Genomic DNA, 19372 nt, shown 5'->3' with positions numbered 1-19372 from the left:
TATGACCAGGCGTGGTGGCTCACACCTGTAGTCCCAGCACTTTGTGAGGCCGAGGCCAGCGGATCACAAGGTCAGAAATTTGAGACCAGCCTGGCCAATATAGTGAAACTCCATCTCTACTAAAAATACAAGAAATTAGCCAGGCGTGGTGGCAGGCACCTGTAACCCAGCTACTTGAGAGCCTGAGGCAGGAGAATTGCTTGAACCCAGGAGGCAGAGGTTGCAGTGAGCCAAGATCACGCCACAGCACTCCAGCCTGGGCGACAGTGCAAGACACCATCCCCCACAAAAAAAAAAAAAAAAATTGGGTATGTAAATAGTCTCACTCTGTTGCCCAGGCTGGAGTGCAGGGTGCAATCTCAGCTCACTGCAACCTTTACCTCCTGGGTTCAAGCAATTTTTTTTTTTCTTTTTTGAGACAGAGTCTCACTCTGCCGCCAGTCTAGAGTGCAGTGGCGCAATCTTGGCTCACTGCAACCTCCACCTCCTGGGTTCAAGTGATCCTCCTGCCTCAGCCTCCCAAGTAGCTGGGACTAGGTGCGCGCCACCACACCCAGCTAATTTTTTGTATTTTTAGTAGAGACTAGGTTTCATGACATTGGCCAGGATGGTCTCGATCTCTTGACCTGCCTCGGCCTCCCAAAGTGCTGGGATTACAGGCGTGAGCCACAGCGCCAGGCCTCAAGCAATTCTTGTGCCTTAGCCTCCTGAGTAGCTGGAATTACAGGCACACACCACACCCAGCTAATTTTTGTATTTTAGTAAAATCGGGGTTTCACTATGTTGCCTAGGCTGGTCTCGAACTCCTGAGCACAGGCAATCTGCCCACCTCAGCCTCCTAAAGTCCTAAGATTATAGGCGTGAGCCACCGTGCCTGGCCTATTTTAACCATTTTTAAGTGTACCATTTAGCTACAGCCATCACAACAGTGCAGTAAGGACATAAAGATAGACATAAAGACCAATCAACTGAATGGAGAGACCAGAAATAAATCCTCACATATATGGTCAATTTTCTTTTTTTTTTAAGACAGATTCTCATGTCTCGCTCTGTCGCCCAGGCTGGAGGGCAGTGGTGCAATCTCAGCTCACTGCAGCCTCCACCTCCCAGTTCAAGCAATTCTCCTGCCTCAGCCTCCCGAGTAGCTGGGATTACAGCCAGGCACCACCATGCCCAGCTAATTGTGGTATTTTTAGTACAGATGGGATATTGCCATGTTGGCAAGGCTGGTCTTGAACTTTAGTCAACTGATTTTCAACAAAGGTGTCAAGACCATCCAATGCAGAAAGTACAATCTTTTTCCCAAATGGAAAATGGTACTCCGAAAACTGAATATCCACATGCATAACAATAAAGTGGGACTCTCACACAACAAAAATATATAAAAAATTAACTCAAATTGGATCAAAGACCCAAACGTAAGCGCTAAAACTATAAAATCTTAGGGGAAAAATTTCATGACTTTTGATTGGTAATATTTGCAGATGAGGCACAGATTTTAAAAAAAGATGATAAATTGGACTTCATCAAAATGAAAACCTCTGTGCATCAAAAGACACTATCAACAGAGTATAAAGACAACCACAGAGAGAAAATATTTGTAAGTCAAATATCTGACAAGGAATTAATATCTAGAGTGTATAAAAGACTCCTAAAACTCAACAACACAGACAAAAACCTAATTTTATTTTATTTTTAGAGACTGGGTCACTCTGTCACCCAGGGTGGAGTCCAGTGGTGCAATCACAGCTCACTGCACCCTCACACACCTGGGCTCAAGAGATCCACCTACCTCAGCCTCCCGAGCAGCTGGAAATACAGGTGTGCACCTCCACACCCAACTCAAACCCCCCCCCCTTTTTTTTTTTGAGACAGAGTCTCGCTCTGTCGCCCAGGCTGGAGTGCAGTGGGTCAATCTCTGCTCACTGCGAGCTCTGCCTCCCAGGTTCACACCATCTTTCTGCCTCAGCCTCCCGAGTAGCTGGGACTACAGGCGCCTGCCACTGTGCCCGGCTAATTTTTTTTTTTTTTTTTGTATTTTTAGTAGAGACAGGGTTTCACCATGTTAGCCAGGATGAAAAACCCCATTTTAAAATGGTCAACAAAAGACATGAATAGATACTTCTCCAAAAGAGGATATGCAAATAGCCAATAAGAACATGAACAGATGCTCAACATCACTTATCACCAGGGAAATGCAAATCAGAAACCGCAATAAGATACCACTTCACACCCACTAGGATAGCTACTAATGAAAAAAAAAAAAAAGAAACAGAAAATAAGCCGGGTGAGGTGGCTCACACCTGTAATCCCAGCACCTTGGGAGGCCAAGGTGGACACATCACTTGAGGTCAGGAGTTCAAGACCAGCCTGGCTAATATGGTGAAACCCTGTCTCTACTAAAATACAAAAATTAGCCAGGCGTGGTGGCACACACCTGTAATCCCAGCTACCCGGGAGGCTGAGGCACAAGAACTGCATCAATCTGGGAGGCAGAGGTTGCAGTGAGCCGAGTTCATGCCACTTCACTCCGGCCTGGGCAACAGAGTGAGACTCTGTCTCAAAAAAAAAGAAAATGCCAGGCGCGGTGGCTCATGCCTATAATCCCAACACTTTGGGAGGCCAAGGCTGGTGGGTCACCTGACGTCAGGAGTTCAAGACCAGCCTGGCCAACATGGAGAAACACCATCTCAACTAAAACGCAAAAATTAGCTGGGCATGGTGGCGGCTGCCTGTAATCCCAGTTACTGGGGAGGCTGAGGCAGGAGAATCGCTTGAACCCGGGAGGTGGAGGTTGCAGTGAGCCAAGATTGTGCCACTGCACTCCAGCCTGCGTGACAGAGCGAGAATCTGTCTCCAAAAAAAAAAAAAAAGAAAGAAAATAACAAGTGTTGGCCAGGATGTGGAGGATGCAGAGAAACTGAATTGAAACCTATATTACACAGTATGCTAGGACTGCCATAACAAAATACCATGGAGTGGAAGGCTTAAGCCACAGAAATTATTCTCACAGCTCTGGAGGCTGGGAGTCCAAGATCAAGGTGTCAGCAAGGTTTGTTTTAGGTGAGGTCTCTCTCCTTGGCTTGCAGGCAGCCCCCTTCTACCTCTGTCCTCATGTAGCCTCTTCTCTCTGTACACGCACTCCTGGTATCCACTCCTTTTCTTACGAAGACAGCAGTCCTGCTGGATTAAGGTGTCATCCTTATATCTTCTTTTTTTTTTTTTTGAGATGGAGTCTCGCTCTGTCGCCCAGGCTGGAGTGCAGTGGCGCGATTTTGGCTCACTGCAAGCTGTGCCTCCCGGGTTCATGCCATTCTCCTGCCTCAGCCTCCCCAGCAGCTGGGACTACAGGTGCTTGCCGCCACACCCGGTTAATGTTTTGTATTTTTAGTAGAGACGGGGTTTCACCGTGTTGGCCAGGATGGTCTCGATCTCCTGACCTTGTGATCCGCCTGCCTCAGTCTCCCAAAGTGCTGGGATTACAGGCATGAGCCACCCGCGCCCAGCCCCTTATGATATCTTCTAACTTTTTAATTTCTCTGTAAAGGTCCTATTTCCAAATACAGTCACACTAGGGCTTAGGGCTTCAACACGTGAATTTTCAGGGGGACACAATTCAGTCTATAACAAAACCTTTGTGCACTGCTAACAGAATGTAAAATGGTGCAACCAGTGTGGAAAACAGTAACGCAGTTCCTCAAAAAATGATACATAAAGCCTGGGCAACCTAGCGAAATCCCACAGCTACAAAAAAATAAAAAAATTAGCCAGTCATGGTGGCATGCACCTGTAGTCTCAGCTACTTAAGAGGGTGAGGTGAGAGGATAGCTTGAACTGAGAAGGTCAGGGCTGCAGAGAACTGTGACTGCACCACTGCACTCCAGCCTGGACAACAGAGCAAGACCCTGTCTAAAAAAAAAAAAAAAAAAATTGGCCGGGCGCGGTGGCTCACGCCTGTAATCCCAGGACTTTGGGAGGCCAAGGCGGGCAGATCACGAGGTCAGGAGATGGAGACCATCCTGGCTAACACGGTGAAACCCCGTCTCTACTAAAAATACAAAAAATTAGCCGGGCGTGGTGGCGGACACTGTAGTCCCAGCTACTCGGGAGGCTGAGGCAGGAGAATGGCAAGAACCCAGGAGGCGGAGCTTGGAGTGAGCTGAGATCACGCCACTGCACTCCAGCCTGGGCGACAAAGCAAGAATCCGTCTCAAAAAAAAAAAAAATTAAAAAAAAAATTACACATAGAATTACCATTTGCTCTGTCAACTGTCGATTCCATTTCTGAGTATATATATTCCCAAAAGAAATCAAAGTAAAGACTTGATATTTGTGGCTGGGCGTGGTGGCTGACACCTGTAATTCCACCACTTTGGGAGGCCGAGACAGGTTGATCACCTGAGGTCAGAAGTTCAAGACCAGCCTGGCCAACATGGCGAAACTCCTTCTCTACTAAAAATAAAAAAATTAGCTAGGCACGGTGGCGCACATCTGTAATCCCAGCTACTCGGGAGGCTGAGGCAGGAGAATGCCTTGAACCCAGGAGGCAGAGGTTGCAGTGAGCCAAGGTTGCGCCACTGCACTCCAGCCTGGGTGACAAGAGTGATACTGTCTCAAAAAAAAGATATTTGTACACTGATATTCATAGCACCATTATATTCACAAGAGCAAAAAGGTGGAAACAACCCAAATGTCCATCAATAGATAAATGGATAAACAAAATGTGGTATATACGTATAATTGAATATTACTCAGCATTAAAAAGGAATAAAATTCTGATACATACTACAAGATGGATGAATCCTGAAGATATTATGCTAAGTAAAATAAGCCATACAAAAAAGAACAAATATTATATGATTCCACTTACATGAGATACCTAGAGTAGTCAAATTCATAGAGACAGAAAGCAGAATGGTGATTGTCAGGGGAGGAGAAAATAGGGAGTTACTAGTCAATGGGTACAGAAACTCAGTTTGGGAAGATGAAAAAAGTTCTGAAGCTGGATTTTTATTATGGTTGCACAAAAAGAAGAATGCACTTACTACTACTGAATAGCACACTTAAAAATGGGTAAAAAGGTACAAACAAGCAAAAACCAAGAAAACACAACGAGATACCACTTCACACCCATTAGGGTGGCTATTATCAAAACACACAAATAAAAAACCACATACACACACACAAATTTATCAAAAAAGGAAAAACAGAAAATAAGTGTTGGGGAGGATGTGGGAACATTGGAACCCTTGTGTATTACTGGTGGGAATGTAAAATGATGCAGCCATTGAGGAAAACAGTATAGTGGGTCCTCAAAAAGCTAAACATATAATAACCAAGTATCAACTGGGTGCAGTGGCTCATGCCTGTAATACCAGTACCTTGAGAGGCCAAGGAGGGAAAATGGCTTGAGGCCAGGAGTTTGAGACCAGCATAGGCAACATAGGGAGACCCTGTCTCCACAAAAAAAATTAAAATAAAAAAATTATGGGCCAGATGTGGTGGCTCATGCCTGTAATGCCAGCACTTTGGGAGGCCAAGGCAGGAGGATCACTTGAACTCAGGAGTTCGAGACCAGCCTAGACAACAAGGCAAGACTTTATCACAAAAAATAAAAATTAAACAAAAAAATTAGCTGGCTGTGGCAGCCCACGCCTGTAGTCCCAGCTACTCAGGAAGCTGAGGCGGGATGACTGCTTGAGCCCAAGAGTTCGAGGCTGCAGTGAGCCATGACTGTGCCACTGAACTCCAGCCTGGGCAACAGAGCAAGACCCTGTCTCAAAAAATAAATAAATAAATAAAATAATTAATAATAATAATAATTACCATATAGCAATTTCCCTTCTGGGTATATACCCAAAAGAATTCAAAGCAGGGACTCAAAGAGATATTTGTACACCAGTGATCACAGCATCATTATTTACAATAGTCAAAAGGCAGAAACAACCCAAGTGTCTGCTACAAATGAATTAATAAACAAAATGTAGTGTACACACACAACGGATTAAGCCTTAAAAAGGAATGAAATTCTGATACACAGTACAACACGGATCAACCTTGAAACCATTACACTAAGTGAAATAAACCAGACACAAAAAAGGACAATACTGTATGATTCCATTTAGTATTTGCAGTACCTAGAACAAGCACACTCATAGACAGACACAAAGTAGATTAGAGATTAAGAGGAGGAAATGGGAAATTACCTTGTTTAATGGTTACAGTTTCTTTTTTTCTTTTTTTTTGAGATGGAGTCTGGCTGCGCAGCCCAGGCTGAAGTGCAATGGCATGACCTCAGCTCACTGCAACCTCTGCCTCCTTAGTAGCTGGTGTTACAGATGCATGCCACCATGCATGGCTAATTTTTGTATTTTTAGTAGATACGGGGTTTCACCATGTTGGCCAGGCTGTTCTTGAACTCCTGAACTCAAGTGATCTGCCCACCTTGACCTCCCAAAGTGCTGGGATTACAGGCGTGAACCACCATGCCCTCCCTGGTTACAGAGTTTCTGTTTGAGATACTAAAGTTTCAGAAATAGTGGTGTTGCTTGTACTACATTGTGAATGTAATTAATACCACTGAATTGTATACTTTTTTTTTTTTTTTTTTTGAGATGGAGTCTCGGAGTCTCGCTCTGTCGCCCAGGCTGGAGTGCAGTGGCACAATCTCGGCTCACTGCAAGCTCCGCCTCTCAGGTTCACACCATTCTCCTGCCTCAGCTTCCTGAGTAGCTGGGACTACAGGCGCCCGCCACCACGCACGGCTCATTTTTTGTATTTTTAGTAGAGACGGGGTTTCACCGTGTTAGCCAGGATGGTCTCGATCTCCTGACCTCGTGATCCGCCCGCCTCGGCCTCCCAAAGTGCTGGGATTACAGGCGTGAGCCCCCGTGCCCGGCTGAATTGTATACTTAACAATGGTTTAAAGAGCAAATTTTGTTAAAATATACATAAACATACATAAAAATATATATTTACCACAATTTATTTAATTGATTTTTTTTTTTTTTTTTGAGACAGTCTTGCTCTGTGGCCCAGGTTGGAGTGCAGTGGCACTATCTCCCCTTACTACAACCTCTACCTCCCCGGCTCAAGCGATTTTTCCATCTCAGCCTCCTGAGTAGTTAGGGCTAACAGGAGCATGCCACCACGCCTGGCTAATTTTTTTTTTGTATTTTTTGTAGAGACAGGGTTTTGCGATGTTGCCCAGGCTCACAATTTGTTTTAGAAATAGTATAATAGGGCCGGGCACGGTGGCTCACGCCTGTAATCCCAGCACTTTGGGAGGCCAAGGCAGGTGGATCACCTGAGGCCAGTAGTTCAAGACCAGCCTGGCCAACATAGCGAAACTCCTCCTCTACTAAAAAAATACAAAAAATTAGCTGGGCATAAGGCGAAACGCTGCCTCTACTATGTTGGTTTTTGTTGAGTTTTGCGGGGTTTTTTTTTTTTTTTTTTTTGAGACAGAGTTTCACTCTTGTGGCCCAGGCTGGAGTGCAATGGAGAAATCTCAGCTCACCGCAACCTCCGCCTCCCGGGTTCAAGCGATTCTCCTGCTTCAGCCTCCCAAGTAGCTGGGATTACAGGCATGTGCCACCATGCCCGGCTAATTTTGTACTTTTAGTAGAGACGCGGTTTCTCCATGTTAGTCAGGCTGGTCTCGAACTCCCCGCCTCAGCCTCCCAAAGTGCTGGGATTACAGGTGTGAGCTACCGTGCCCGGCCCTGGCTATCTTATTTTTTGTAGAGTCGGGGTCTCGCCATGTGCCCACACTGGTCTCCAACTCCTGGGCTCAAGCAATCCTCCCACCTCAGCCTCCCAAAGTGCTGGGATTACAGGCGTGAGCCACCAGGCTCGGCCTGGTAATAGAATTCTATAAGGAAAGGTGCTACAACTATCCAGAGAGACCTGGGACCTGTCCTGCAGGTTAGGTATCTAGTTAGATGCTAGTTTCTGAGACAAGGTTCAAATTCAACTTTTGTGTTTCACCAAAATGGTACCATATTATTTAGTTACTTTCTTCACTGCCAGTCCTACCATCACGCACCAGCTCTTGACACCTCTCGTTACAGACCTCACAAATTCAGTAATGGTGACATATTTAAATCATTCACACTGACGGCATTTCTCAATAGGAAGGTGGAAACTAGCAAGCCGAAGGCACAATCCAGGGTTCAGAAAATGAACCAGGTGACCATGTCTGCATGTCTACTGAACTCCTTCACTTAAATTCGGCTACTCTGACCTTCACAAGCAAACCTGGAATATGCAAAAAATACAATTACGCTCACGGTTTATGTACCCTACGAAACAGGGCCCTTCCTTTAAAAAAAAAAAAAAAAAAAAGGCATTCCCAAAGTTGAACCCATTCGCCTAACGTCAATTCTAAAATAAAGAGAAAAACATCTATTTACACCGCTAAGGGAATCTAAAGCGTGAATACGATAAAACATCCTTCTCCTTCATTGCCTAACGGGCGCAGAACCCACCAGACCACTCTCCCGCTTCCAGGTTCTACCGCCCCGACGACTGGGCTCGGAGCTCTTGTGCCCTCCGGTCCGGCGGAGCCTCCCTTGTGTCTGTCCAAGTCTGAGGACGAGACTACGTGCTAAGCACAAGAGCTCCCTTCCTAGTGATGCCACAGAATTGGATCTGAAACAGGAAAACCGCAAGAACAGCCCGCTTACAGCTCCGAAGACTAGGAGCACAGAGCCGCAACCACGCGCCGGCCCCAGCCTCACAGCTGGCCGCTCCGCGGCGGGACCGGTAATCTACCGCCGCGCCGGGCCCCGCCCCAGGCCCGCGACGGTTCCGGGGCGTTCCTGCCACGGGCGGCGCCTCCCTCATCTCACCGTTGCTTGGTCTTCTTCCCGAGCGAGGCCGCAGCCGCCCCGCGACACTGAAGCCACAGCCTTCAGGCTGCGCGGGCCTGCGATGTCTAGAGCGGGCCTGTCTGCTGGCTATTCCCTGGCAGGCTCTGGCACGCCCTCCCTCCAGTCCCGGGCCCTTACCTAGGCGGCGAAGCCTCCACGGCCCGCGCCTCCTTCTCCTCAGCCTCCGCCACCGACCCAGCGCCGCGGACACCGGAACTTCCTCCGCGCGGGGCCACTGCTACCACAAAGGCGCCGCGCCGCTGCCTTCAGCGCTCGGCCCGCTGGGAGATGAAGTACAGCTGCCGGTCCCCCAGACTCTTACTCCCGCCGTGCCCCGCGCGCAGGGGACTTGCCTTCTGGGGCGGGACGTAAGAGCACGCTGTCCATCGCCATCCAATAAGAAGGCGCGCTTACCCGCCCTACTCCGCGTGACCTGCTGGGAGTTGTGGTTTGGCCTCTGCCCTGTGACACCTGGTCCTCTTGTGCTTTCCTCTCAGTTGATTGAGGCTTACAGTTTTTTGGTGGCTTGACTTTCCTGAGGTTTGCTCCCTGCCAGCAGCTCGGGTACGGCCCTGGCCTGCCTAGCTCGAGGCCTTCTTATTGTCCGTTAGTGTGAGAGAAATGGAAGGGAGCTTCTTCGGAAGTAAGTTTAAGCCATCTCCAGCTGGTTGGCGGGGCGCGGTGGCTCACGCCTGTAATCCCAGCACTTTGGTAGGCCGCGGCGAGTGGACCACCTGAGGTCAGGAGTTCTAGACCAGCCTGGCCAACATGGTGAAACCCCATCTCTACCAAAAATACAAAAATTACCCGGGCTTGGTGGCAGGTGCCTGTAATCCCAGCTACTCGGGAGGCTGAGGCAGGAGAATCACTTAAACCCAGGAGGCAGAGGCAGAGGTTGCAGTGAGCCGACACTGTGCCACTGCACTCCAGCCTGGACAATACAGCAAGACTCCATCTCAGAAAAAAAGAAAGAAAGAAAAAGGCCGGGCACAGTGGCTCATGCTTGTAATCCTAGCACTTTGGGAGGCCGAGGTGGGTGGATCACGAGGTCAGGAGTTCAAGACCAGCCTGGCCAAGATAGTGAAACCCCATCACTACTAAAAATACAAAAAGTAGCCGGGCGTGGTGGCGCATGCCTGTAATCCCAGCTACTCAGGAGGCTGAGGCAGAGAATTGCTTGAATCCAGGAAGCAGAGGTTGCAGTGAGCCGAGATCGCGCCACTGCACTCTTGCCTGGCAACAGCGCAAGACTCCGTCTCAAAAAAGAGAAAGAAAGAAAGAAGTTGGGCGCAGTGGCTCACGACTGTAATCCCAGCCCTGTGGGAGGCCGAGGCGGGTGGATCACGAGGTCAGGAGATCAAGACCATCCTGGCTAACACGATGAAACCCTGTCTCTACTAAAAACACAAAAAATGAGCGGAGCGTGATGGCGGGCGCCTGTAGTCCCAGCTACTCAGGAGGCCGAGGCAGGAGAATGACGTGAACCCGGGAGGCGGAGCTTGCAGTGAGTCGAGATAGCGCCACTGCACTCCAGCCTAGGCGACAGAGGGAGACTCTGTCTCAAAAAAAGAAAAAAAAAAAAGAAAAAAATTACCCGGGCTTGGTGGCAGCCGCCTGTAATCCCAGCTACTCGGGAGACTGAGGCAGGAGAATCACTTAAACCCAGGAGGCAGAGATTGCAGTGAGCCTAGACTGTGCCACTGCACTCCAGCCTGGACAATAGAGCAAGACTCCGTCTCAGAAAAAAGGAAAGAAAGAAAGAGTCCGGGCGCAGTGCCTCACGCTTGTAATCCTAGCACTTTGGGAGGCCGAGGCGGGTGGATCACGAGGTCAGGAGTTCAAGACCAGTCTGGCCAAGATGGTGAAACCCCGTCTCTACTAAAAATACAAAAATTACCTGGGCGTGGTGGCGCATGCCTGTAATCCCAGCTACTCAGGAGGCTGAGGCAGAGAATTGCTTGAACCCGGGAGGCGGATGTTGCTGTGAGCCGAGATCGCGCCACTGCACTCCAGCCTCGCAACAGAGCAAGACTCCGTCTCAAAAAAGAAAAAGAAACAAAGAGGTTGGGCACAGTGGCTCACGCCTGTAATCCCAGCACTTTGGGAGGCCGTGGCGGGCGGATCACAAAGTCAGGAGATCGAGACCATCCTGGCTAACACGATGAAACCCTGTCTCTACTAAAAATACAAAAAATTAGCCGAGCGTGGTGGCAGCCGCCTGTAGTCCCAGCTACTGGGGAGGCTGAGGCAGGAGAGTGGCATGAACCCAGGAGGCGGAGCTTGCAGTGAGCCGAGATTTGCGCCACTGCACACCAGCCTGGGCGACAGAGCAAGACTCCGTCTAAAAAAAAAGAAAGAAAGAAAAGGGGCTGATGGCCGTGCACCCGCAGAAGGCCCTGGCTCCTGGCCCTCCCAGCCCTTCTACCTGAAACCTGACAATAGGTACAACAGAAAAACTTGGATTAGAGAATCAATATGTCACGGAGGCTCATCCCCTTTTCCTTTATCTCCATGCCTTTGTTCATAATCTATTCTTTTTCTTTTCTTTCTTTCTTTCTTTCTTTCTTTCTTTCTTTCTTTCTTTCTTTCAGAGACAAGGTCTCACTATGTTGCCCAGGCTGGTCTCGAACTCCTGAACTAAAGCAATTTCCTTCCCCTCCACTCAGCCCCTTTTCCTTCTGATGAGTTTCCAAATTAGGTATTCCCTGCTCAAGAGTAGCAGACAGGCCATTGCGGTGGCTCATGCCTGTAATCCCAGCATTTTGGGAGGCCAAAGTGGGCGGGTCACCTGAGGTCAGGAGTTCAAGACCAGCCGGACCACCATGGTGAAACCTCGTCTCTACTAAAAATACAAAAATTAGCCAGGCACGGTGGCAGGCACCTGTAATCCCCAGCTGGTCGGGTGGCTGAGGCAGGAGAATCGCTTGAACCCGGGAGGTGGAGGTTGCAGTGAGGTGAGATCACACCAGTGCACTCCAGCCTGGGAGACAGAGCAAGACTCCATCTCAAAAACAAACAAAACAAAAAAAAAAACTTCATCTGTGTTAAAGGTTCAATCCATAAAGGAAAAGCCACCCAGCTTCCACAGGTCTTGCTAGCTCTTGGGCAATAAATCTGGCCAAGACTGACTTGTGCAAGGTCACAGAGGAGCTGGAAGGAAACTGCAAGTCAGCAATCTAGCAGAAAACGGGGCAACACAACTCGGTTTGCAGCTCGTTTCCAGCATCTTCAACCTAATGTTCTTCCAACTGCCAGCTTGAAGTTCTTAGGTGTACTGTCTACATTGTTGAAAGACTTGCTAGTCTTGGCCATCTGGTGTTCCTGTCAGTGGGCCCTTAGGGAAGGTAACCTGATTTTATAGCCTAAATTCAACATTATGGGATCAAAAAAGTCTTCTGCAAGAAAAGCCCATTAAACATTCAAAAATAAAGTACACTTAGGCCAGGAATGGAGGCTTACGCCTGTAATCCCAGCACTTTGGGAGGCTGAGGTGGGTGGATCATGAGTTAACAAGTACAAGACCAGCCTGGCCAACATGGTGAAACCCCGTCTCTATTAAAAATTCAAAAATTAGCTAGGCATGGTGGCACACACCTGTAATCCCAGCTACTCGGGAAGCTAAGGCAGGAGAATCACTTGAACCCGGGAGGCAGAGGTTGCAATGAGCCAAGATCGCACCATTGCACTCCAGCTCTGGGCAATTGAGCGAGACTCTGTCTCAAAGGCTGGGCTTGGTGGCTCACGCCTGTAATCCCAGACTTTGGGAGGCCGAGGCAGGCAGATCACGACGTCAAGAGATCGAGACCATTCTGGCCAACATGGTGAAACCCCATCTCTACTAAAAATACAAAAATTAGCTGGGCTTGGTGGCGTGTGCCTGTGGTCCCAGCTACTTGGGAGGCTGAGGCAGGAGAATTGCTTGAACCCTGGAGACAGAGGTTGCAGTGAGCTGAGATTGTGCCACTGCACTCCAGCCTGGTGACAGAGACTCCATCTCAAAAAAAAAAAAAAAAAAAAAAAGATACACAATCTCTCTGGTGGTGGTAATGCTATGGAGAAAAATAAGGGAGGGAAGGAGAGTGAGGAGTTCTGGCAGGAAGTTGTAACTTTAGAGCAGTGACGGAAGGCCTCACTGAGCTCTTGGAATAAAGACCCAAAGAAGATGAGAACCAAGCTATTGGGATACCTGGGGAAAGAATGTTCTGAACAGAAAGAATAGCAAGGCCAAAGGCCCTGAGGTATGAGCATGACTAGAATTTTTAAGGATCATTAAGGAGTCTGGAACAGAATTGTTTTGGAGAAGTGTGATGAGACAAGTCAGTCTTGGTCAGAAAGGTGTGGAGGTTGCAGTACAGTGGCACGATCATAGCTCACTACAGCTTCGAACTCCTGGGTTCAAACAATGTGGTTGGATTATTGCAGCAGCCTCCCAACTAGCTGTTCTGCTTCTCCCCTTTCCCACCTTCAGTCTGTTTTCCACACAGCAATCAGAGGAATCCTGTTAACATGGAATTCAGGTTATGGTATCTCTCTGTTCAGAGCCCTCTAACAACTTTCCATCTCCCTCCTTACAGAAACCAAATTCAGCAGCCTACAAGACTTGGGAGAAGCCACAATCATGCCACTGTATTTCAGCCTGAGCAACAGAGCAAGACCCCATCTCAAGGAAAAAAAAAAATCCAACCACAGAAGGATGGTGCTTGCAGCAGTGTGGCCACAGTAGAAACAGGAGACAGACCTGTTGGACTGGAATGAAGGAAGATAGGGAAGAATTTGGGAGAAACAGTTTTGGTAGGAAGAGCAGGAGCTCAGTTTTGGGTAGGTAGAGTTTTCTGATAACCAGTAGACAAGTGAGATGTGGAGCTGGAAGTCGGTTCCATCAGTCTGGAGTTCAGGATAAAGATCAGGACTAGAGATGCAAATCTGGGAGGTATCAGCATGTTGCTAATATCTAAAGCCACAGGCCTGGATGAGATAACCAAGGGAGCAAAGGAGTAAGCAGAGATGGGAAAGCAAAGTTTAAGCCTTGAACACCTAGGCCACACCAGTGCTAACAGGTTTCAGGGAAGAGGAGGAACAGAACTATGGGTATTTTGGCCAGGTGCGGTGGCTCATGCCTGTAATCCCAGCACTTTGGGAGGCCAAGGTGGGTGGATCACCTGAGTTCAGGAGTTTGAGACCAGTCTAGCCAACATGGTGAAACCTCATCTCTAATAAAAATGCAAAAATTAGCTGGGCATGGTGGCAGGCACCTGTAATCCCAGCTACTCAGGAGGCTGAGGCAGGAAAATCGCTTGAACCTGGGAGGTGGAGGATGCAGTGAGCCAAGATCACACCACTGCACTCTAGCCTGCGCAACAGAGTGAGACTGTCTAAAAAAAAAAAAAAAAAAAAAAAAAAGAATTATGGGTATTTTGACTTTGCTTCTCAAACTAGGCCTTTATTGATGGATCTTTCACTTATCAGATAATACTTTATCCTCTTAAGAGGTATATACCATATTAAGGAACTAATTATTATTGGTTTAGGCCCAATCTCCTTGGGTAATAATAATTGCTACACTTTATCAAACCACGTGCCTGGCATGGTGCTGGCACTTCATCTATGATTTCATTTAATCCTCGTAATAACTATATGACATTATCCCCTATTTTTTGAGATGGAGTCTCGCTCTGTCGCCAGGCTGGAGTGCAGTGGCACAATCTCGGCTCACTGTGACCTCCACCTCCCCGGCTCAAGCGATTCTTCCATCTCAGCCTCCCGAGTAGCTGGGACTATAGGCACATGCCACCACACCCAGCTAATTTTTGTATTTTTAGTAGAGACAGGGTTTCACTATGTTGGCCAGGATGGTCTTGATCTCTTGACCTCATGACCACCTGCCTCAGCCTCCCAAAGTGCTGGATTCAGGCATGAGCCACTAGCCTGGCCAATATTATCCCCTTTTATAGTTTTTTTTTGTTTGTTTGTTTGTTTTCCAAGACAGAGTCTTGCTCTTTCACCCAGGCTGAAGTGCAGTGGCGCGATCTCGGCTCACTGCAACCTCCGCCTCCACCTCCACCTCCAGGGTTCAAACGATTCTCCTGCCTCAGCCTCCTGAGTAGCAGAGACTACAGGCTCACACCACAACGCTCAGCTAATTTTTTGGTAGTTTTAGTAGAGACGGGGTTTCAGCATCTTGGCCAGGCTGGTCCCGAACTCCTGACCTCAGGTGATCCACCCACCTCGGCTTCCCAAAGTTCTGGGATTACAGGCGTGAACCACCACTCCCAGCCTCCCCTTTTATAGTTAAGGAAACCAGAGCCCAGAAAGGTTAAGTAACTTGCCACAGCTGAAAAGTGAAGGCTGAAGAAATGTAACAATTAGACGTCTTGTTCTTCCCCATATTTCTTCTCTTTTCTAGCTTTAGTGAAGATGTCAGAACCTGAGGTGCTGCAAGGTTATAGCTCAAGTGTATCCTTGCTGGGTGTGTAGTCTTAATTACTCAGGAGACTGATGTGGGAGGATGGCTTGGGCCCAGTAGTTCCTGGCCAGTCTGGGCAACATATTGAGACTCTGTCTCAATATAAAAATAAAAACAGTCCAGGCACAGTGGCTCACACCTGTAATCCCAACACTTTGGGAGGCCAAGGTAGGAGGATTGCTTGAGCCCAGGAGTTCCAGACCAGCCTGGGCAACATAAGGAGACGCCGTTTCTACAAAAAATTTAAAACTTGCCCAATGTGGTGGCACACACTTGTGGTCCCACACACTTGTGGTCCCAGCCACTCGGGAGGCTGAAGTGGGAGGATTACTTAGGCCCAGGAGGTCAAGGCTGCAGTGAGCCACTGCACTACAGCCTGGGTGACAGATTAAGACCCTGACTCAAAAAACAAGGCTGGGCATGGTGGCTCATGCCTGTAATCCCAGCACTTTGGGAGGCCGAGGTGGGTGGATTGCCTGAGGTCGGGAGTTCGAGACCAGCCTGACCAACATGGAGAAACCCCATCTCTACTAAAAATACAAAATTAGCCGGGTGTGGTGGCACATGCCTGTAATCTCAGCTACTTGGGGGCTAAGGCAGGAAAATCGCCTGAACCCAGGAGAAGGAGGTTGTGGTGAGCCAAGATCACACCATTGCACTTCAGCCTGGGCAACAAGAGCGAAACACCGTTTAAAAAAAAAAAAAAGTGGATTAAAACAAAGTTTTAAGTAATAACCTAAGATGTTTTAGTAAGTACCCACCATGATTTGCTCTGCGAGAATGTCTTAGGCACAAGTCTTAGTGAGAAATATATGAGATATATGGCCACTTGCTTAGCTAAGCAGATGTAATACTTCCAGATGACAGTAGTACTATCTGGTGGAGCTGATGTGCTTAACAGGAATAGTAAGACTCTGGAAGAAATCCTGAGCTAAACAAGGAGACTGTCAAGAACTAGTTAGGTAGAAAACTTTAAATTTGGTCAGGCACAGTGGCTCACACCTGTAATCCCAGCACTTTGGGAGGCCGAGGTGGGCAGATGCGGATCACAAGGTCAGGAGATTGAGACCATCCTGGCCAACATGGTGAAAACCTGTCTCTACTAAAAATACAAAAATTAGGCTGGGTGCAGTGGCTCACACCTATAATCCCAGCACTTTGGGAGGCTGAGGCAGGTGGATCACTTGAGGTCAGGAGTTCGAGATTAGCCTGGCCAACATGGTGAAACCCCGTCTCTACTAAAAATACAAAAATTGGCTGGGCGCAGTGGCTCACGCCTGTAATCCCAGCACTTTGGGAGGCCGAGGCGGGCGGATCACAAGGTCAAGAGATTGAGACCATCCTGGCCAACATGGTGGAGCCCCATCTCTACTAAAAATAAAAAAATTAGCTGGGCATGGTGGTGCATGCCTGTAGTCCCAGCTACTTGGGAGGCTGAGGCAGGAGAATCGCTTGAACCTGGGAGGCTGAGGTTACAGTGAGCCGAGATAGTGCCACTGCACTCCAGACTGGGTGACAGAGCAAGACTTCATCTCAAAAAAACAAAACAAAACAAAAAACTGGCCAGGTGCAGTGGCTCATACCTGTAATCCCAGCACTTTGGGAGGCCAAGATGGGTGAATCACGAGGTCAGGAGTTCGAGACCAGTCTGACCAACGTGGTGAAACATGTCTCTACTAAAAATACAAAAATCACAAAAATTTGCCGGGCGTGGTGGTACGCACCTGTAATCCCAGCTACTCTGGAGGCTGAGGCAGGAAAATCGCTTGAACGCGGGAGGCGGAGGTTGCAGTGAGCTGAGATCACGTCACTGCACTCCAGCCTGGGCAACAGAGCGAGACTCCGTCTCAAAAAAAAAAAAAAAAAAAAAAAGAAAACTTTAAATTTGTCTTCTGGGCGGGGTGTGGTGGCTCATGCCTGTAATCCCAGCACTTTGGGAGGCTGAGGCGGGTGGATCACGAGGTCAGGAGTTCAAGACCAGCCTGGCCAAGATGGTGAAACCCTGTCTCTACTAAAAATACAAAAATTAGCTGGGCGTGGTGGTAGGTACCTGTAATCCCAGCCACTCGGGAGGCTGAGGCAGAGAACTACTTGAACCCAGGAGGCAGAGGTTGCAGTGAGCTGAGATGGCGCCACTGCACTCTAGCCTGGGTGATAGAGAGAGACTTCATTTGAAAAAAAATAAGTAAATTAAATTAATTTGTCTTCTATGGAGATGAATTCTATAGGGTGTAAATTCAAGTTAATGAAATATAGGCAGGATATTAGCCAGGCATGGTGGCTTATGCCTGTAATCACAGTACTTTGGGAGGCCAAGATGGGAAAATTGCTTGAGGCCAAGAGTTCGATACCAGCCTTGTCAACATAGCATAGTGAAACCACCATCTCTAAAAAAAAAATAGAAAAAGAAAAAGAAAAAGGAAAGGAACATAGCCAGGACATTTCTGTACTGAGCAGAGAATGTTATATCTTGACTTAAACTCTCCTTCCTTCCTTCCTCCCTCCCTCCCTTCCTTCCTTCTTTCTTAACTTTCTCCTTCTTGTTGTCCATGATCATGGCTCACTTCAGACTTGATCTCCTGGGCTCAAGTAATTCTTCCTGCTTCAGCCTCTGGAGTAATTGGGATTACAAGGCTGTGCCACCAAGCCCAGCTCATGGCTCAAACTCTTATAGTGTAATAATTAGAGAAAACAACTATATAAATGATTCTTGCCCTAAGGGAGGGAACTTGGACTTCTGAGCTAATGAGGAGATAAAATACTGAGTGACCTGTGGAGACGTGGAGAGACTCTCAGTTAAGGAATAGGGCATTTTCTTATGTCCTTACCTAAAAGTGGGGGACATTGGGGTGAGAAAGCTTCCCTTAGACTATGTGCAAGAACTTGATAGCCTTATGCAAAGCTATCTTCAGTGAAAGGCCACAGCTTTGTCACCACGTCAGTCACAGGCCAGTGTTATGGAAGCAGGCTACAGGTGGCAGCCATCTGAGACTGGAAGAAAAGCCCAGGGGCGGAGCTCTACCCTAACTCCAGTGTAGGGCTTAGAGAGGAAAAGGACACTGCCCCCAGGTGCTTGTGGAGCAGCAGGGAAAGTCAGAGGAGTGATCTGACTTTTTTTTTCATCCTATTAACTTTTGGGAGAATTAACCATAAGGCTGTAAAGTGAATTAATTGCTTCAGAAAAAAACATGAGCAGTGGTGCCAATCCCTAATTTTACTTTTTAAAACCATCTCTAAAAATAAGGGTCTTTTGGGAGAGCCTGTTGTTGACTGTTTTCCTGTTGTTTTTATTGCTTTGCGTCTAGGAAATTACAAACAATGATTCTTTGCAATGGTAAATGACCTGGGGAGCTTTTAAAACAATAGTGATGCCTGGCTCCCCAACACTCCACCCTACTCTAAATTCAATTAAATCAAAATCTCTAGGGCTGGTGTCCAGGCATTAGTTTTTTTATTGTTGTTTTTGAGACAGGGTCTCGCTCTGGTGCTCAGGCTGGAGTGCAGGGCATGATCATGGCTCACAGCAACCTCGACCTCCTGGGATCCCACTTCAGCCTCCCGAGTAGCTGGGACTACAGGCACGCGCCATCAAGCCTGGCTAGTTTTTGTATTTTTAGTAGAGATGGGGTTTCACCATGTTGGCCAGGCTGGTCTGGAACTCCTGACCTCAAGTGATCCGCCCACCTCGGTCTCCCAAGTGTTGGGATTACAGGCGTGAGCCACCTCGCCCGTCCTAGTTCTTTTTTTTTTTTTTTTAAAGCTTCCCGGCTTATTCTATGTGCCGTCAGAGTTGAGAACTACCGTTCTAGAGCATTATACTGACACATTAAAACGTGGCTACAAATATGTTTTTAGAAACAATTAGTGCGACTTTTGCGCATGCCCACATCCTTTACAGCCTGTGTGGCTGGGCCCACTAATGACATTTATCCAGTCCCCCAAACTTGCACTGTCCTTCCACAATCAGTGGGAGAAACAATCCTAACGTCCCTTTCTCTCACTTGAAATGAACTGCTAGCTGGCTCGGACGGAGAGG

The 19372-nt window shown here is 47.8% G+C and overlaps 1 protein-coding gene across 2 annotated transcripts in view; it reads right to left on the bottom strand.

Moving 5' to 3' along the window:
- The window catches only part of RBM6 (RNA binding motif protein 6), a 135924-nt gene extending 126678 nt beyond the window's left edge, over nt 1–9246 (bottom strand). For both annotated transcript variants that reach the window (XM_019024186.3, XM_063703809.1), the window contains exon 1: nt 9012–9246. The gene's annotated coding sequence lies outside the window, so the exon portion shown is untranslated. The remainder of the gene's footprint in view (nt 1–9011) is intronic.
- Nucleotides 9247–19372: the final 10126 nt, after the last annotated feature.

The sequence above is a fragment of the Gorilla gorilla genome, chromosome 2 (assembly GCF_029281585.2).
Source record: "Gorilla gorilla gorilla isolate KB3781 chromosome 2, NHGRI_mGorGor1-v2.1_pri, whole genome shotgun sequence".
In the NCBI taxonomy this organism is placed as follows: domain Eukaryota; kingdom Metazoa; phylum Chordata; class Mammalia; order Primates; family Hominidae; genus Gorilla; species Gorilla gorilla.
The sequence above is the reverse complement of the archived record's forward strand: the minus strand, read 5'-3'. Positions and strand labels throughout refer to the sequence as shown.